We start from the raw sequence: 10,911 nt of genomic DNA on the forward strand, positions 1-10,911 counted from the left end.
TTATGGATACTCCATGAACCAACCCTTGAAGAGCCAAACTTCACCTTGACTTATCCCAGCTCAGACTGTGGGCTGACTGGATAAGTTGAGCCAGTTTAGGGACCCTGCTGGTGTTTATTGAGCACTGACTGTGGGCAGACCAATGTAGTAAGTTCTTGGGACAGTACAACAGAGTAAGTAGAAAGAATCTCTGCCCTTAAGGAGCTTGCATTCTAGCTGGGGAAAACAATAAAAATGAATTACAGGTTAATGAAGTAGTCAATTGATCAACTGCATTTATTGAGCGCTTACTGTGTGCAGAGCACTGAAGAAAGAGCTTGGGAGAGTACAGTATAACAGAGTTGTAGGCATGTTCGCTGCCTGCAGTGAGCTTACAGTCTAGAAAGGGAGAACCAAGTAGCCAAGGATATGTACAAAAGTGCTGTTGGGGAGGGGGAGAATAGACTCAGGTGAAAAAAATGATGCAGTAAGGATGGGAAATCCCCTCTCAGGACCACATCTGGAGAGTTTCCAGTACTCTACCAGTCTCGGCTACAGATGGGGGAGTCAAGCAAAGGTATACCCATTCCATTCCTAGCTTGTACAATGGCTAGTGAGTGGAAGGCAATCTGCTATAAGTCAGAACTCCCCTATGCTGGGCAGTAGCAGCGTGGGAGAGAGTGAAGGGCAGACTCATGTTTACTGCACAGAAGAAGGGCAATGATAAAACACTTTCATATTTTTACCAAGAAAACTCTATGGATACACTAACAGAACAATTGAAGATGGAGGTCGGGGCATTCTGGGAGAGATGTGTCCATGGACATTATGAAATAGTTCAATGTATTTAATTTCCTTCTTACACCTAAAACAGTTATTTGTGACAAATAGTCACTTCATTTCCATAAGTATAGCTGTTTCCTGGAAATCTTGTAAAATATTCAAGAACCAAGGGTAAACGATTGCACTGCTCTTTTTTCTACATGAAAAGGTCCCCCTTCCTGGAAGTTGGCCACATACCCCGTGAACAATAGTACAAGAACTCAGAGTCCTTGGGTTCATACAGAAAGCATTTCTACTACTAGAAACACTTGCTGTCCTCAGGGCCTGTGGAGAAATCTCTTCCCCAGCATGATTGCAGTACCTTTAGTTAATATTTTGCTCCTAGTAAGCACTCAGTAAATACCAGTGACTGATTGATTGACTGGTATACTTTTTCCTCCAGTGTCAACTTTCCACCAAATGCTGCTCTTCCCAAAGTCTCATACAGGTTTGTAATAAATTGAATATGGGGAAACAGACTTTTCCACTTCCCTTTCATCCCAAGGAGTTTAAGAAAGCATTATCTAGAAGCAGCATGGCTTAGTGGAAAGAGCATGGGCTTTGGAGTCAGAGGTCATGGGTTCGAATCCTAGCTCCGCCACATGTCTGTTGTGTGACCTTGGGCAAGTCACTTAACTTCTCGGAGCCTCAGTTACCTCATCTGTAAAATGGGAATTAAGACTGTGAGCCCCAAGTGGGACAATCTGATCACCTTGTATCCCCCCTGCATGTAGAACAGTGCTTTGCACATAGTAAGCGCTTAACAAATGCCATCATTATTATTACATTCTCCACTGCAGTTCCCTGAGTCCTTTCTGTTGACAGCAGAGAGGCTATCAGGGCTTGGGTGAGGGAGAGATGGAAATGGAAGGCACAAATTGATTTCTAAAATGCAGTTTTCTTAAATGATGAAAAGAAAGCCAAGAGAGTGCTAAAAGCGCCAGGCTACTCCCTTCCAAACACATCAGGTAGAAATGTTTGGGTGCTTGTTACTTTGTGTACTTTGACCTTGTAGGAAGTTAAACTGTAAGTAGGCAAAGTAGGCCAAGCAATCTCAGAGGTTTTGTTTTTCTCCAGTTCTGCTGACAGGTTCTAAAAATTTAATTATTTCTGGGGAAGTTTATGCGGGCTCTAAAAAGCCCTGTCTTTAAGAAGGAGATGCAGTCTGGAAAATATTGCCCCTCCCCTGGTTCAGAGGAAGTAGAAATAAAAAGAGGGAGATCAAACTAGGGAGTGTTAAAGCGGAGTGTGTGTGTGTGTATGTGTGTGTGTTGTATGTGTGTGTGCGAGCACTGGGGATGAGGGCAACAGTCAATAAAAATCTTCCTCAACTCTCCCCTTTAGAGATCTGATTGGCACCAGTCGGTTACCCTTATTGATATGAGGGTGAGCTCTCTCCAGTAGTAGTTATATTAATTAGTAGTTTTTATTAAATTCTTTCCAGATACCAAGCACTGGGCTAAGCACTGAGATAGTCAAAAGAAAATTAAATCAGACAGGCACAGTCCCACAATGGGGCTCACAAACTAAGAGGCAGGAAGAGCAAGACTCTTACCCCCAATTTTACAAATGAGAAAACTGAGGCACCGAAAGGTTACTAAAGGCCAAGCTGGGACTAGAATGTGGATCTCATGGCTCCATTAGGTGATGATGCCCCGCAGGTTTAAGCTTTCATTTTTTTCCTCCTCCAACTTTACTGTGTCTGGTGAGGAGCCAACACTCCTCAGTGACTTTTGGGAGAGAGAAAACTAACTGTATGTTCCTCTGTTGTGGTTCTTCTCTAGGATGCAAACCAGTCCCTTCAGGCTTTATGAAACATTGAAATTAGTTTGTCTAACTATACTCCTTATATGTATATAATTATTATTATTGTATTTGTTTAATGCTTATATGTGTCAAGCCCTGATCTAAGCACTGGGGTAGATACAAGGTAATCAGGTTAGATGTGGTCCCACGTGGGACTCTCGGTCTATGTCAGAGAAAGGAGGATTTAATCCTATTTTTTCAGATGAAGTAACTGGGGCACAGAGCAGATAAGTGACTTGCCCAAGGCCACAGAGCAGACAAGTGATGGAGCAGAATTAGAATCCAGGTCTTCTGACTCTCAGGCCCGTTCTCTTTCCACTAGGTCATGCTGCTTCTCTAACACGATGCTCAAAATGCTTATCCCTGTCCTACGGCAATCCCGGGACCCTCTAGAATGTTCCCTCTAATGCGCAAACTTTTAAGAAGATGCAATCTATAGCTAGACTTCCTGCAGGCCTGTGGGTGTGGTCAACCTTCATGTCAATCTGTGTAAAAGAATGGCATTACTTTGGAGACTGCCTCTTGACATGCCATTTTCCCCCAAACCTGTGTTCAAGGAGAGGAGATTTGCTTTTAATTGCCGCAGTCCAGGCTGAGCTGTCTCCTTTGTCTTCCAATAGTTCACTGCTACATTGCATTATTTGAGATTTTGTTCTGCTGTCCTTACTTACATTTTCCTCCTTTTACTTCACTATCTAGCATCTGCCTGGGTAATAATAATAACTGTGGTATTTGTTAAGTGCTTACTATGTACCAAGCACTGAACAAAGCACTGTGGTAGATGAGATAATCGGGTTACATGCGATCCCTATCTCATTCATTCATTCATTCATTCAATCGTATTTATTGAGTGCTTACTGTGTGCACAGCACTCATCATCAATCGTATTTATTGAGCGCTTACTGTGTGCAGAGCACTGTACTAAGCGCTTGGGAAGTACAAGTTGGCAACATCTAGAGACGGTCCCTACCCAACAGTGGGTTCACAGTCTAGAAGGGGGAGACAGACAACAAAAAAAACATGTGGACAGGTGTCAAGTCATCAGAATAAATAGAAGTAAAACTAGATGCACATCATTAAGAAAATAGAATAGTAAATATGTACAAGTAAAATAAATAGAATAATAAATCTGTCCAAACATATATACAGGTGCTGTGGGGAAGGGAAGGAGGTAGGGCGGGGTGATGGGGAGGGGGAGAGGAAAAAGGAGGCTCAGTCTGGAGCTCTCAGCCTAAGGGTGTTCATCCCCATTTTACAACTGCTCATCCCCATTTTATAGATGACAAAACTGAGGCACTTGCCCAAGTGAAGTGATTTACCGAAGGGCACCAGCAGGGAAGTGGTGGAACTGGGATTTGAACCTAGGTCCTTTGACTCCCAGGACCATGCACTTCCCACTAGGCCATGCCCTTTCCTGCTAATATCTATTCTCTTCATGACACCTGTCCAGAGATTCTGTTGGGAAATCATCCCTACCTCAAACGTTTGTGAATTGATAGCATTTTGGGATGCCATTGCTAGTGACCTTATGGGTGAGCTTTTTGTAAGCAGAGATCAAGTTTACAAGCTCAAATGTGTTGTACTCTTCCAAGTGCTTAGTACAGTGCTCTGCACAGTATGCATTCAATAATACCACTGATTGAATGATTTGGTTATTTACTTTTCTGTTTTTACCTCATTGGGCATTGCCTAAAGTAGCAGAATTTAGAGACAACATTAAATTCTCTATTGCCAATGAAAGTTTTCTGTTTTTAATTGTATTTGTTAAATGGTAACTATGCATCAAACACAGTTCTAAGTACTGGGATAGATAGGAGATGATCAGGTTGGACCCAGTCCCTAATCTTCATAGGGCTCACAGTCTAAGTCAGAGGGAGGAGGATTTTATCTAGATTTAGTTCCCATTTTAAGATGAGGAAACTGAGGCACAGAGAAGTTAAGTAACCTGCACAAGGTCACATAACAGACAGAGACGGGATCAGAACCCAGGTCCTCTGAATCCCAGGCCAGTGCATTTTCCACTAGGCAACACTGCTTCTCTTTGGTTGAGTGAGAGTTGGCAGTTCTAAGCAACTAAATGGGTGTATTATCACTAATCAATCAACCAATCGATCATCATATTTATTGAGGACTTACTGTGTGCAGAGCACTTTATTAAGCACATGAGAAGGTCCTTCATACAGGTACTTCCAGTGAATCACGGCTTTTCACATGCCTCAATCCCTAGTCCAACAGGTAAGCTGGCACCTCTCTTCACTGGGGGCTGGGCTGCATTGGTTAATCATCCAAAGCCTTAGGAGACAAAAGCCTAGGTAATTCCTTCATGGGTTCTTGTAAGGGAGGGAGGTAATAATAATGATGATGGTATTTGTTAAGCGCTTACTATGTGATGAGCAATATTCTAAGCACTGGGGTAGATACAAGGTTGTCCCACGTGGGGATCACAATCTTAATCCCCATTTTACAGGTGAGGTAACTGAGGCCCAGAGAAGTCAAGTGAATTGCTCAAGATCACACAGCTCATCAGTGGCAGAGCCGGGATTAGAACTCATGACCTCTGATTCCCAAGCCCGTGCTCTTTGGTCTCTTTGCACGGGGCCAACCCATCTCTGATCAGAGCCACATTTGAGCCAAATAGGAGAGTCTCAAATCAAGGGCTTGGATTTGGAGGAGCATTTTCCGATAATCTGTTCACACCGTTCGGAGAAAGAGAGATGTTCTAAAGACTTCTAAAAGAAGGAGGGGGACGTTTTGAAGGAAAAGGGCTGATTGAATGGTTAGTAGAGATGAATAAGCAACTACCGGAGGATTTTTGATGAGGGGGTGATGTAAGCAGAACAGTTTTTCAGGAAAGCAGTTTGGGGGGGTGAGCAAAATGGACTGACAGGGAAAACTTAGGTCTTTTCTGCTTGGCTTCACTGGTTGATCACATTGCACCTTCTGCTTAGCCATCAGACCAAGCGCTTAGTACAGTGTTCTGCACACAGTAAGCGCTCAATAAATACGATTGATGATGATCAGACCAACGAGGAAGTTGACTTCAGGACAGCAGTTGTGCACTGCACTTTGTAAACTCTCCCAGCCACACCCAATCTGAGAAAGCAGAAACAAAACTCAAAGGGAAGGTGTTTATTTATTTATGTTTTCCTTTGCCTAATTTGTTTCATGCTATTGAAGCCAAAAAGAAAACTGTTTCTGACAGGTCACTGCCTCTAAATTGTATTCACACTTTACATGGTTTATTTAGTGCTCTGCCTCACCAGATCCCTAGCCTGGATAGTTCTGGATATACCTTGTTTTTATTATATTTGTTAAACATTTACTTTTTGTCAAGCAATATTCTAAACATTGGGGTAGATGCAAGATACTCAGATTGGACACAGTCCCTGTCGCTCTTGGGGCTCATAGTCTAAGTCAGAAAGAGGAGGATTTAATCGCCATTTTGAATAGGAGGTAACTGAGGAACAGAAAAGCTAAGTGACATGTCCAAGGTCACGATCTTTCTTCTAGGCCACACTGTTTCATTATATCCTTACACTGTACTATTTCCCCTATCTGCAAATCATTTTAATGCCTGTCTCCCCCTGTAGACTGCAAGCTACTTGTGGGCTTAATAAATACAATTGAATGCACGAATGAAAGTGCACAGCAACCTAATCTATACACAACTCAAGGTCGACAACCACTCTTGGGGCCTTTTGCTTCAGTGACTCCTTCCTCCACTCCTTGCTCCCTTATCACCAAAAGGGCCTCTTGGTAACCGGTACAGGGCCAAACGCTATCTCCTAGCCTCCTCGCCGTTCTTCCACGACCCACCCCATAACAAGCCCTTACTATATTCTAGGCACTCTACTAAACGCTGGGGTAGATACAAGTTAATCGGTTTGGACACAGTCTCCGTCCCACATGGGGTTCAAAGTCTTCATCTCCATTTTCCAGATGAGGTAACTGAGGCACAGAGCTATGAAGTGACTTACTTAAAGGTCACACAGCAGATAAATGGGAAAACTGGATTAGAACCCAGATCCTTCCAGGCCCGTGCTCTATCCAGTAGGCCATGTTGCTTCTCTATTGTTCCCTCCCAAGCATTTAGCACAGAGCTCAACTCTTGGCAGGTGTTCAGTGATTTTCGCTGATGTATATGTCTGCAATTTTATTTATATATAGTGATGTCTGTTTACTTGTAATGATGTCTGTCTCCCTGCCGTAGACTGTGAGCTCATTGTGGGCAGGGACTGTCTCTCTTTAGTGCTGTATTGTATTTTCCCAAGAGTGCTCTGCACACAGTAAGTGCTCAATAATTACGATTGAATGAATGAATGATTGTTCACAGTGTGGAAGCAAGGACTCAAATAAATGCTCATCACAAAACAGAGTGGCGGCCAGGTTAATCTACTGGACAATCCACCAGTGCAAGAAGAAGAGCCCGGGAATCCCTTAGGATAGATTGCTAGCGAGAAAGGTGCGGGGAGAAAGGGAGGAAGGAGAGAAATGATCAAGAATGGGTCCTGAGGTTCACTGTGCATAAGCAGAGGTTGTTATCTGATGTTCTTATTTATGGGATTGGTTCTGTTTGAGTTTCAGTGGCCTGCCTGTGAGTGTAGTACTTTCCATTGGGACCTATTTCTAGATACCAAGCTCTAGTAAAGCTAAGGTGCGTGCCGACTGTGATGAGGTCTGAGATTCCTCTTTTCCTTTCTTGGAGATTCCAAGTTCAAGAAAACCAACCACATGTGATTCGTCACCTTCGAGACCTTGTTAGTGATGCTGTTGTTGTTGTGAAAGTGGTCATTGGAGTCTATAACAGTGCCCTTAGAATAGGAGAGCTGTTGAACATGGGGAAACTTTCATATGGGTCAGGCAGGAAGGATAATAGTAGTGGTAATGCTGCTTTTTAGCTTCAGATGGCTTTACCCATTTATTACCTACTCATTAGAAGTACGAATCGGAGCCAGCAAAACATTAGGCGATGTTTGAAAGGGGCCTGGAGACTAGGAATATATGGAGGAAAGGCAAGGGAGCACATTATAGTTTTGAATAAGAGACGAAATAATGAAATTGGGCACTGGGGAAGGAGCACAGGTCTATGAAAACCCTGCTGTGAGCCAACATGGAAATAAAGGGGAATGGATGCGGAGCAGCAAAGGGATCTGGGAATGCAAGTAATTGTGAGTCCATATTTAGGACAGTAGCATAATCAGGTGAAAAGATTCCTGGGTAGGAATTCCACTTAATAGTTGGGCTGGGAGCCGCAGCTTGGATTTTCCAATTGATCGATAATAATCTTTCTGTCGTCTCTTTGTAAACATTGAATAAAATGATTATAAATACAAAGCAAGGCTCTCTCCTAATCATTCATCTCCTGAGAGAAGGGAAGAAACATGTTTAAGGTCAAGAAGGTGGAAAAAAAGCATTTAGGTTATTAATCAATACATCAGTCAATAATTTTGGGTGGAATTTGCTGAGCATTTATTATGTGCCAGGCATTGTGCTAAGTGCTGGGGTAAGTACAATATGATTGAATGAATGAATATAAACTAATCTGGTTGGACACAGTCCCTGTCCCACATAGCCCTCACAGTCTTAATCCACATTTTACAGATAAGGAAACTGAAGCACAGAGAATTTAAGTGACTTGACCAAGGTCACACAGCAGAAGTACGGCAGAATTGGCATTAGAATCCAGGTCCTTTTGACGCCCAGGTGCTATCCATTAGGCACACTGCTTCTCACTAGGCCATGCTGCTTCTCAATTACTGAGCGCTTACTATGTGCAGAGCACTGTATTAAACACTTGAAGAGTCCAATATAACAAAGAAGGTGACACACAAGCTTACAGTCTGGGGGTGGGGGGGAGAGACCTTGTTATAAATAAATTGATTATGGCTATGTACATAAGTGCTGTGGGGCTGAGGGAGGGGTGAGTAAAGGGTGGAAATCCAAGTGCACGGGTGACGCCAAAAAGAGTGGGAGAAGAGGAAATGAGGGCTTAGTCAGGGAAGGCCTCGTGGAGGAGATGTGCCTTCAATAAGGCTTTGAAAGTGGGAAAAGTGATCATCTGTTGGATAGGAAGAGTGAGGGCATTCCTGACCAGAGACAGCACATGGGCCAGAGCTCAGCAGTGAGGCAAGATCAAGGTACAGTGAGTAGGTTATCTGCAGGAAATAAGCTGTAAACTCCTTGAAGCCGGGAATCAAGTCCACCAACTTCATTGTATCGTACTCTTCCAAGGGTTTAATACAGTGCCCTGCAAATAGTAAGCACAAATACCACTGATTATTTAATTTATTGATTGATTGAAAGTTTGGGAAAATAGAAATTCACTCAGTTCTGCCCTAACGTGTTTTCATTACATGATTTAGATATAACCCAATGGAAGAATAAGAAAATCTTTTGGCTACAGCATTAGTCTGTTCTGGTATAAAATGATCCAAAAGTTAGTAGAGTAGATCCGGTGGAGGAAGAAACATGGCATAAGCATTGGTTAAGGGGAGATTCTGCTACACTTTTTTATTATTGTGTTTGTTACATGCTCACTATGTGTCAAACACTGTTCTAAGTGCTGGGATAGATATAAATTTATCTGGTTGGACACAATCCCTGTCCTGCTTGGGGCTCACAGTCCAAGTAGAAGGGAGAATAGGAAAACTGAGTTACAGATAAGTTAAGGGACTTGCCCAAGGTCAGCTAGCAATTGACAGAGATTGAACCCATGTCTTCTGATTCCCAGGCCCATGCTATTTCCACTGGGACATGCTGTTTCTGCACTTCCCATCTCAGCCTAAGCATTCCTGTATTGTTAGTTTCTCAGTGTTTTTGCAATTTTACAGTATTTAATCTAGTAAATGAACAATAAGGGGCAAGAGTATACAGTAAGAATGGTGGCTACAACAATGATAGAGAAATTTGTTAACCAAAATGTCAGTTGTGATGGTATTAGCTTGAGTCAATTCTTTCTCTAACATGATTTTCCTTTAACAAGTTCTTCAAGAAAACGAGCAAGTTGCAAGAGAACTCCCTGTACAAGAAAAAGTTGTCCTTATTCATCTAGGTTGATCAATCCATTAATCAGTGGTAGTTACTGAGCCCTTACTTTGTACAGAGCACTGTACTAAGTGCTTGGGAGAGTACAGTGAACTGTGTGACCTTGGGCAAGTCACCTCACTTGTCTGTGCCTCTGTTACCCCATTTGTAAAATGGGGATTAAGATTGTGAGCCCCACTTTGAACACCCTGATTAACTTGTATCTCTCTCAGTGCTTAGAACAGTGCTTGACACATAGTAAGTGCTTAACAAATATCATCATTATTATTATTATTATTACAGTACAGCACAGCACATTTGGTAGGCAGGATCCCTGCCCTCAAGGAGCTTACAATCTGGTGGATGGCAATGATGTTAAAATAAATTACAGGTAGGGAAGCAACCCATTCTGAAGATAGGTACATGGGTTCTAATCCCGGGTCTGCCACTTGTCTTCTATATGACCTTGGGCAAGTCTCTTCACTTCTCTGGGCTTCAGTTACATCATCTGTAAAATGGGGATTGAGACTGTGATCCCCACGTAGGACAGGACCTGTGTCTAACCTGATTGCCTTGTATCTACCCCAGCGCCTACATCATCATCATCAATCGTATTTATTGAGCACTTACTATGTGCAGGGCACTGTACTAAGCGCTTGGGAAGTACAAGTTGGCAACATATAGAGACAGTCCCTACCCAACAGCGGGCCCACAGTCTAGAAGGGGGAGACAGACAACAAAACAAAACACGTGGACAGGTGTTTGGCACATAGTAAGTGTTTACCAATACCTTTATTATTATTATTAAGTGATGTGGAGATGCAGGAAAGTACCAAAGTACTTAGGAGGTGAGACTAAGTGTATGGAAGAAGCCTTATGGGGAAAAATAGAGTGGAAAATGAGAGCTTAGTCCAGGAAGACTTTCCTGTGGAGATATGATTTCAGCAGGGCTTTGAAGATGGGGAGAGTGCTGGTCTATCAGCTACGTAAGGGGAGGGAGTACAATGGAGAGCATGTGCAAAGGTTAGATGGAAAAGAAGGAGAGAGCAAGGGACTGTGAGTAGCTTGGTATTAGACGAGCATAGTGGGTGGCCTGGGTTGTAGTGGGAGAGGGGTGAGGATAAGTACGATGGGGGAGAGTTAATTGCGTGCCTTGCATCTGATGGTGCGGAGTTTCTGTTGGATGTGGAGGTGGATGGCACCTCCATTGGAGGCACTTGAGAGGGGAGAGATGTGCACAGTGATTTTTGAGAAACATGATCCAGGAAGCAGAGTGAAGTA

General features: G+C 43.0%; 1 non-coding gene across 1 annotated transcript; it reads left to right on the forward strand.

Annotated features, from left to right (window-relative positions):
- The first annotated feature begins 481 nt into the window (after window positions 1-481).
- LOC119920511 lies at window positions 482-619 on the forward strand. Its single transcript, XR_005448253.1, has one exon. It is a non-coding gene; the product is annotated as a small nucleolar RNA SNORA7 (small nucleolar RNA).
- The last annotated feature ends 10,292 nt before the right edge of the window (window positions 620-10,911 follow it).

This window comes from Tachyglossus aculeatus, chromosome X1 (assembly GCF_015852505.1).
Source record: "Tachyglossus aculeatus isolate mTacAcu1 chromosome X1, mTacAcu1.pri, whole genome shotgun sequence".
Lineage (NCBI taxonomy): Eukaryota > Metazoa > Chordata > Mammalia > Monotremata > Tachyglossidae > Tachyglossus > Tachyglossus aculeatus.